Source organism: Odocoileus virginianus, chromosome 1, assembly GCF_023699985.2.
Source record: "Odocoileus virginianus isolate 20LAN1187 ecotype Illinois chromosome 1, Ovbor_1.2, whole genome shotgun sequence".
In the NCBI taxonomy this organism is placed as follows: Eukaryota; Metazoa; Chordata; class Mammalia; order Artiodactyla; family Cervidae; genus Odocoileus; species Odocoileus virginianus.
This window is the reverse complement of record NC_069674.1, coordinates 74203199-74213077: the sequence shown is the minus strand read 5'-3', so window position 1 is coordinate 74213077 and position 9879 is coordinate 74203199. Positions and strand designations below refer to the sequence as shown.

At 36.6% G+C, this 9879-nt stretch overlaps 1 pseudogene; it reads left to right on the top strand.

The window, feature by feature from the left end:
- The first annotated feature begins 7336 nt into the window (after positions 1-7336).
- On the top strand, positions 7337-9637 carry LOC110130741 (cullin-1 pseudogene; annotated as a pseudogene).
- The last annotated feature ends 242 nt before the right edge of the window (positions 9638-9879 follow it).

Below are 9879 nucleotides of genomic sequence, written 5' to 3'. Positions count from 1 at the left end.
ATTTTCTTTTTACTTTCAATATTTTATGAAAAGAACAAAACTGGGAGGTATTATTGGATTAGTAATTAGACGCTTAAAATACAGATGAAGGGAAAGAGCAACAAGGCAAATGAAAAATGAGGCTTAAGAGAGGAAAATAGGTTTCTATGTCTCAGTTCTCACTCACAGAAAGGGCTTCCTTCCTCTATATGTTGCTTAATCTGCATGTTAATGAGGAACAATGGTTAGTCCAAGTTTTTATTTATAAAATTTGAAGGTATAAGAATGGAGTTGCCCAGAATTTAGGTCTTAACTCTCCATTGATAGGGATAAAATATGAATTATAAGATCCTTCTTCCAAAGAGTAAATTGAGGAAATTATGTCAAAAACTTGGAGGAAAGGCATTCTAGAAGAATAAAACAGAGATAAGGGAAAAAAATGAGAAAGATGCAAAAAAAGAAAATGTGCTGGTTTTCTCCTTTAGTCATTTGCAGCTTTTAGACTATGAGTTCAATAAAGACCTAATTCTTAAAGTAAGCTTGACGTTTCACTTAAGCAGGGTAGATATCAGAGGACAGTCTATACGAAATTAGTTTAGGGAGCTGGGAGATCTCCTCTAAATATTTCCCCTCTATATTTCATATCCAAAATGCTTTTAGTAGAAGAAAACACTCTTCATTTTGTAATTAATTAAAGGCAATATTATAATGTGTACACGCCTTGGGAAAATTAAATATTGAATAAAATTCATATGTTATAATAAAATAATATCAATTCTTCTGATAATTATAGGGAGATGAAAAGGATATGTTTGTGTGGTGGAGAGGGTTTCTGTGGTGAAGGATGACCGGAGAGATCACAGTGGAGTATAAGGTCAAAGGAGGAAACTGGTAAAATGGAAAGCTCGTGATTTGTCCAGGGCAGGCCCTACCAAATATCTTCAAGTTCAATCTACAATGTGCCAAATGCAACCAAGAAATGGGTCCACAGTCTCTTAGTCTTTTCATTCTCTTATTCTTGATTGGAGTGTTTGAAAGTAATAGAAAAAATGTCAGGGTTAGTTATGGGAAACAATGTATGGAGGCTCTCACCATGCGCTTCATAGTTCTCTGACTCACAGAACGCACACAACTACCCACCTTAGCCAAGCGCTGAAAAGCACAGAGGACGTAGCGGAAGAAAGCCTGTCTGTCAGGTTTCTTATTGCCTGTAGTTTTGTGTCCAGATCCGCCCTAGAGACAGCAGTGATGCATTTTATCACTGGCTTCCAGGAGGGATACTCCTGGGAAAGGAGCATAAACTATATTCTTCACCTAGCGACTAATAACTTGGCAGAAACTTGCTGGCTGAGATACAAGAAGTAGGCTTTAAAGCGGTGTTTGTCAGTCTTTTTTATTTACCTTTTTAGCCATTTTCCCCTTAATCACTTCCCATGAAATTTTAATGCCGCAGATATACTATGTTTTTATTGTATGTGTCATGGTCCGTGTGTGGGTTTGGAAAGGAATTTCCAGACACGAGGCAAAATAAGAGAAGAATGGACTTTATTAGAGTGGGAGACGCTGTTAGAACAGTGGTCAGCTCAAGGGAGAGCTGAACGCTTTTGCAGGCTTGCAACCAATTTTTATAGCCTCAAGACAGAAACTTCTTACTGGAATGGTGGCATTAGGTGATTGGTTAGGATGCTATAGGGTGGATAGTAGGGTGGGTATTTTACATAAAATATGGGGTCAGGGAATTTGCTGGTTTAGATCCAGAAGCTCATGGCAACTGTTGCTATGGGGCGTGGTCAGTTCCAGAGATTTTTATCCTGTGACCTTGGTACAGGCCTCCACACCTTTGGCATAGGGCTCCATAGTAAGCATGTCTGTCATTTATACACAGATGTTTCTCCTTCCCCAAGAACTAAGTTATGCTCCATTGAAGGAGATATTGCTTCCGTTGAAAATATTTGTCTTAAAGCAGTATCTTTGAATGTTATTATTGCATGAGGCAGCTAGTATTCCCTTTTTCCTAATTTGTGAAACTACAATAGGCCATTAAAATTTGTTTTTATCCTTTAGAAAAAGACTCAACACGATGTTCACCACACTACTGTAGAGAAATCACTTAGATTAAGCATTTAAGGCGGATGAGTCAATTGGAATTTTTCTGGCATTAAAGTCAATTGCTGAGATACTTTCACATCTTCCCACTACTAGAATTTGAAAGAAAACGTCTCATGCCTTTAGAACTAATCTACATGTAATTAGTAAGTCATTTATGTTACAAACACTCCATAGTCTCATATACATTGTTTAGAACTAAGAATTGGGATTTTACTGAATCAAATAAAACCAAAGAGGCAATTCTGCCTCCAGGATAGGGTCACATGACATTTACATGTTTAACTGAATTTACTTAAATGTTCTCCATAGTAATATTTATTTCACTACACATTTTGAAATAATATCAAGAAAAATATATATGCATCTTATTTGTGCACACACACAGACACACATATTCTCTCCTCTGTTACTAAATTATTTTATTCTTCTCTGGCATAACAGCTCTGCCTTCAGTACTTTGTAATGGACTATGCCCTTTACAAGGTAGAAAGACAAGTTTTTATCCAATTTTACTTGAGAAGGGAAGAAGTAGGAACCTTATATCTTCCATCCAGCACTGCTCAGCCTGTTCATTTATGAAGTGTCTTCCACCTGCTGCAAGGTAAAAGCATAGAGATTTATGGAGGGCCTTGAAGGTACTGAAAATAAACTAGGTATGCAGCACCCATACCAATGGAATTGTTTCATTAATGTTTGCATATTAAACATGGCGTGTAGCCTACAAAGTTTTTGAAAAATAAATGTAATTCAAATAGCTACAGTGATTGATGGTAAATGAGTGAGAGTTAAATAGTTGCACACTTTAAAAATAAGTTAGATAATGATAGACAAAGAATATTTACACAGATTAATAAATAAAAGTCACCAGAAATAGATTTAAAACTATATCAGCTTACTGCAAGATAAAGGTAATTCATGTCATTGGGGAAATGACAAACAACAGCCAATAACTAAAGAGGATCCCTTCCCCCTGCTTTTATTTTTAAAATGCCAAAGGGATCAAAGATATAAATGTAGGATATAGAATGATAAAAGTTGTAGAAGAAAATATGAAATAACTGGAGACTAGAAAAATGACTGATCAACTCAACTACACAAAAATAAGACATAACTACAGAGCACAAATACCTTGAATACAGTTAGGATAAATTCAAATTATAAAAAAAATAATTATAACAGATGATTATAGGAATAACTAGACTTAAAAGAGCTTCTAAAACTAACAAAAAATCAATAACCCAATTAAAATAAGGATATTAATAAATCATTCATCAGAAAAGGAAATATAAATGTCTTTTAAATGTGAAAAGATTTCCATCATCAATAAATTATAGTACATCTATATAACGGTAGCTCTGTATAAACTATGAAACCATTTCAAAGATGCATTGTTAAATTTTCAAAAACAAGGTTAAAAACAAAAAATTTTTAATCTATACATAAAAATGAATATGTGCATATAGTGCTTATGTGTGCATATGCTTATATATGTATAAATTATAGCTAGAGAAAGATATAGGTGTTTGTCACTCAGTCATGTCTGGCTTTGAGACCCCAAGGACTGTAGCCTACCAGGCTCCTCTGTCCACCTAGTTCTCCAGGCAAGAATACTAGAGTGGGTTGCCATGCCCTTCTCCAGGAGAGAGAGAGAGATAAGTTATCTATAATCATGGTGTCTCTTGATGGGGGAGGAAATGGGTGCTGAGAAGGAATGATTACTTTTCATTACAAACCCTTTCATATTTTCTGAATTTTGTACCTTATGCATTTATTAATTATTTTTAAAAGTTGGTTATATAAGTCAATTATTTTCACCATTACTATGATTTTAGATGATCATTTACATCATTTTAATATTTCTTAGAATTCCAGTATAAATGCACATACACACAATAGTTTAATTATTTCTCTATTGGTGAACAATTTTTCTAATTTTTTTTAAAGATTTTGCAATTGTATATAGTATTTTTCTTTCATGTGTATTGTCTAGCCAAGCTGGTCTCTACATAGTCTTTTTATTTCCATCAATTTCATATGCTTTCTCACCAGCTTCTTCTCAAGAGTTTTAAATCCAATTCATCTTTTAAACTCTATTTTCTTTTTTCACTCTGGCCCTGAATTTTTTCTTTAATTTTATTTCCTATATATTTATTATCACTCTATACCTATTTTGCTTCATCAATGAAATAGGAATAGTAATATCAATCTCAGAGTTTTTGTGAACATTAAATTAATGTGGGAAACATGTGTAAGTGATTAAGTGCTACAAAAACAAATTATATCATTCATATTTTGTATCTTATTATAATTATTTCTTATATTATTTGCACTAGTGTCACTGTTTTATTATTATCATCTGTGTATCTCCTGTGTATGTACATACTACCCTTTTTACTAGCTTTGAGTACTTTAAAGAAGGATTTACTGTTCATCTGTGTATCTTCTACCAGCATATATAGTTGGCATCTTTCACTGAGTGATCCTCAATAATGTTAATAGGACAATAAATGCAATAAACAAAACATTATTGATTCTACTATTTGGATTTGGAGTTAACAGTTCCATAATTTTTTTAATTCCACAATTAGAGTATAAATGATAGTCCGTAACTTATATAAAATGCTGCTTTAAGAGAAATGTTCAACCAAAGGGGACACTTTTCTTGCCTTGGTATGTCCAGATCTGCCACCAGCTCATGTAAGATCACATCTTGAAGGAGGCTATTGAATCTACTATAAAACATAATTCAGATCCCAACTTCTCTAAGGAACCTATAAACCTCTCAGATACAATCACATTCCCTCTGACTTATTACTATGCCACCTATTTTATGTATAGACTTTGCCTTACCTATTGTCCTCCATGTTATTATTCATCTTCATGAATTTTTCCTCTATCATATGGTGACTCTTTGAGCATAGCAACCATGATTTTTCATCCTTATATTCCTAGTCCCTACCACACTGCCTGGCACATGATATGCCTAGAAATATTCATTAAATTAGAATTAGGCTAATTTGAGGAAATGAATCACTTCTATTGCACCATAACTGCAAAAATGACTTTGGAGCAGATTTCATCAGGTGAAAAATATATGTTTTATGCAATTCTTATCATCATAATATCTGTGGTAAACTTAGTAATAATGAGAAAACCCAAAGATGATACATTACAATCAAGCACAGAGTTGAAAAGAAAAAGAATTGCACAGTGTCACTTAATATAGTTCAGTTAACATCTGTTTGTGGTGCCATTATTACTACTTACTGGCTAGTGTTCAACAATGATCAGTAAATTAGTAGGTTGTATTCCTGATGATACATCTATTTTCTGCCTAATGGTAATTAACTTAACTGACATTGGCTGTCCTGATTAGAAAAAATTCACACATCAAAACATTGTTTATTGAGCCTGTTAAATATTTGCCCTAACTCCTTTGCTTTCCCCTCTTAAAAAAATGATGAGTTAAGAATGCCTAGTAAGAAATTTAAATGATTCTGTTCAGAGCAAGAGCATCTCCAGTCCCAATCAAATCTGTGTATTTATATATAAATTTAGTCTAACTTATAGATGTTGAAAAATTAGTGAAAATTTTAACTATGAAAAAACATAAGTAGGGCATAGAGATATACTAAACATTATTTTTGGTTAACATAAGAAGTTGGCCCTCAATTATAAATTCATAGTCAATTGAACACTATATTGTATGCACTAAAGCAGGATGTGGGAACACTAGTCCTTAAAAGTAGTTTGATGTATTGGTTTTTCTCCATTTAACCTTTCCTCTCACCTCTGCCTTAAACTTTTCAATGGATTGTACTCCTGGGTGCACCTACTCTCTGGCTCATGATTGAATCTGGTCCAACAAGGCACTGTCAGGCAATGAGAGAAAGGAGGAGTCTAGAGCATTTATTCCCTTCCATCCTGAGATAGTGTTTGATTATGCCTACACTGTTTTTTATGGTCAAGGTTCTGTCAGGGAGTTTTACTCTCATGGCTTTATCTTCTGTCAAGTTCTAACAGCACTATGGGACTTCTAGTTTCAAGAAGGTGGACTGAACATTTATGTCAAAATTTCTGGCCTCTATTCAAAACTGACATTGTAGTGTACGTTTAATACAGACACTACATAAAGTTTACAAAAGTAAATAAATATTAATATATAATTACATTGAGAGGGAGATGGGATAAAATATTCTGTTATCAGTGAAGCAATGAACAAAGGCTGCTGCTACTCCTAGACATAAACCAACGACATCACCAAGAAGGCGACTGCCACGAAAGCGTTGGTGTCAGCAGGTGGTCATAACTGAGGACATAGAATCAAGACCAGCCAAGAGTCATCAGGCACCTGAGAAAGGCTACAAATTCTGAGGCAAGAAATTCATAAATCAAAGGATTTATATCCAATAACATAGAGATAATATAAAAATATCAAAAGGAATTAGAATACATATAGTTCCTAGTCATAAAGAAATAAATAAAAATACACTCATGATACAAAAGTAAATAGCTATAAAATAAAAAGTTACAGTTGTGGAAAAAGAACATAGAGATCACAGAAATGCCAACCTGTTGGATATTGGTTAAAAAAAAAAAAGAAACTCATTATAGTCAATTTAAATAACAAACTGAACCTAGCTAAAGAACAAAATAGTTCACACATGTAAAATCTGCATCTTTCCCTCCAGGAACAATTGCTCAGTATTGCTAATTCAAGATTCCCAGAGACTTTATACAGTATATTACTGGGAATAACTAGAGTTGGGTGGATGGGCAGGCAGGCAGGAGGGGAGGAGGCAGGATCTTGGTGGCAGGGCAAGTGTGGAGGCTGAGGGACTCAACGGGATCTTGGCAGGATGGGGATTTTACTGGGGCTGGGTGCATTGACCAGGTGGAGGTATCTGTCACAAGAGCCACTTAGGCACCTGGGAAATGCAGCTCACATGTATTGACATTTGCAATGCAGTGGATTTGTTTATGAAGACAAAAGACAATAGAAGCAGAGAGCACACTTCCAAGCAAGATGTTTCTGCTTATTCAGTTCAGTGCTGGAATCACTTTGGTGTTTGCTTTACTTGCAGGTTCCCTTCTAGGTTTGTGCTGCAGTGAGATTTCATTCTCTACATTTAAAGGACACCCTTTCTGAGCTGCTGTGAATAAACTTGCAGTGGTACTGTGTATCTTCATCTAATGGAGAATTAGCTGTACCTTGAATAAAGACTGTGGAAAACTTCGTAATATTACCATGTCATCAGACAGGAGCCAGAATCCCAGCCAGAAACTGAAACATCTTGGCATCGACGAGCTCTGGGATAACATCAGAGCGGGAATCCAACAAGTGTATGCCAGACAAAATATGGTGAAATCCAGATACATAGAACTCTACACTCTTCTTTATAACCACTGTTTACAAATGTCCCCTCCAGTCCAGACTAAATCAAACAGGGAGCAGAAGCAGAGGGAAGATGAGAATATTTGCTTTGAATTATACAAACGAATTAAAGAATTTTTGAAGAACCACTTGACAAATCTTCCTAAGGATGGAGAAGATTTGATGGATATAGGAGTACTAACGTTCTACACTCAACAATGGGAACATTACCAGTTTTCGAGCAAAGTGCTGAATGGGATTTGTGCCTGCCTCAATAAACATTTACTTAGTATCGAATATAGAAACAAAGCTTGTCAAATATATACTCTTGCAATGGCGACTTGGAGAGATTGTCTTTTCAGGCCATTGAATAAACAAGTAACAAATGCTGTTTTAAAACTGATTGAAAAGGAAAGAAATGGTGAATCTGTCAATACAAGACTGATAAGTGGTGCTATACAGTCTTACATGGAACTGGGGGTGAATGAAGATGATCAGTTTGAGGAGGGCCCTATGCTTACAGTGTACAAAGAAGCCTTTGAATCTCAGTTTTTGGCTGACACAGAGAGATTTTATACCAGAAAGAGTACTGAATTGTTGCAGCAGAACCCAGTTACTGAATATATGAAAGAGGTGGAGACTTTTCTGCTGGAGGAGCGGCGGAGAGCCCAGACCTACCTTCACCACAGCACCAAGGGCAAGGTAGTCAGGAAATGCAGGCAGTTGCTCGTGGAGAAACACTTGGAGATTTTCCTCACAGAATTTCCGAATTTACTGAGCGCCAACAAAAGTGAAGATTTGGGTCGCATGTATAAGCTCATGTATAGAATCAAGAATGGCCTGGGAGAATTAAAAAAACTCCTGGAGACACACATTCATAATCAGGGTCTTGCAGCAATTGAGAAGTGTGGAGAAGCTGCTTTAAATGACCCCAGAATATATGTAGAGATAGTGTTGAATATCCATAAAAAATACAATGCCCTGGTGATATCAGCATTCAAGAACCATGCTGACTTCGTGGCCGCACTGGACAAAGCTTGCAGAGGCTTCATAAACAACAATGCAGTTACCAAAATGGCTCAGTCATCCAGTAAATCTCCCGAGTTGCTAGCTCGATACTGTGACTCCTTGTTAAAGAAGAGTTCCAAGAACCCAGAAGAAGCAGAACTAGAAGACACGCTTAACCACGTGATGACTGTCTTCAGGTATATGGACGATAAAGATGTGGTTCAGAAGTTCTACACAAAAATGCTGGCCAAAAGGCTTGTCCATCAGAACAGTGCGAGTGATGATGCTGAAGCAAGCATGATCTCTAAGTTAAAGCAAGCTTGTGGTTTTGAGTATACCTCCAAACTTCAGCGGATGTTTCAAGACATTGGTATAAGCAAAGCTTTGAATGCGCAGTTCAAAAAGCACCTGATGGATTCAGAGCCTTTGGACTTAGATTTCAGTATTCACGTTCTGAGTTATGGATTGTGGCCCTTTGAGGAATCTTGTACAGTTCTCTTGCCATCATTGCTGGAACCATGCTATCGGCGCTTCACAGCATTTTACGCCAGCTGTTACAGTGACAGAAAATTGTCATGGGCATATCAACTGTCTGAAGGAGAGCTAGTAACAAACTACTTCAAAAACAAATACACTTTGCATGCATCTACATTCCAGATGGCCGTCCTGCTCCAATACAACACGGAAGATGCTTACACCGTTCAACAGCTGACAGACAGGACTCAGATCAAAATGGACATTGTGACACAAGTCTTACAAATTTTGTTGAAGTTTAAGTTACTGGTTTTGGAAGACGAAAGTGCAAATGTTGATGAGGTGGAATTGAAGCCAGACACCTTAATAAAATTACATTTTGGTTATAAAAGTAAGAAATTAAGGGTTAATATCAGCTTGCCAATGAAAATTGAACAGAAGCGGGAACAAGAAACTATGTACAAAAACATTGAGGAAGATCGCAAACTGCTGATCCAGGCGGCTATTGTGAGAATTATGAAAATGAGGAGGGTTGAAAAACACCAGCAGTTACTTGAAGAAGTAATGACTCAGTTGTCGTCAATATTCAAGCCTCAGATCTCAGTGATTAAGAAATGCATTGATGTTCTGATTGAGAAAGAATATTTGGAGCGAGTGGGTGATGAAAAGGACACCTACAGTTACTTGGCTTAACCCTCCTGGAAGGGTCGGACTGTGGGCCCAGCCCCTCGTCCCCGTAGGAAGGAGCCAGACAAGCTCACAGTGGTGGCAGAGTCACTCCGACCTCTTCCTTGGCCCCAGGTCCAGGTACCCATCGCTGGCTCCGGATGAGAACTGCTTAGGATTGCCACCCCTCACATCTGTAAATATGGACGCTGATGCCATTTAACATAACTGAAGACCAGAGGAGAGGGAACTTGCCACCCTGAGGGCTG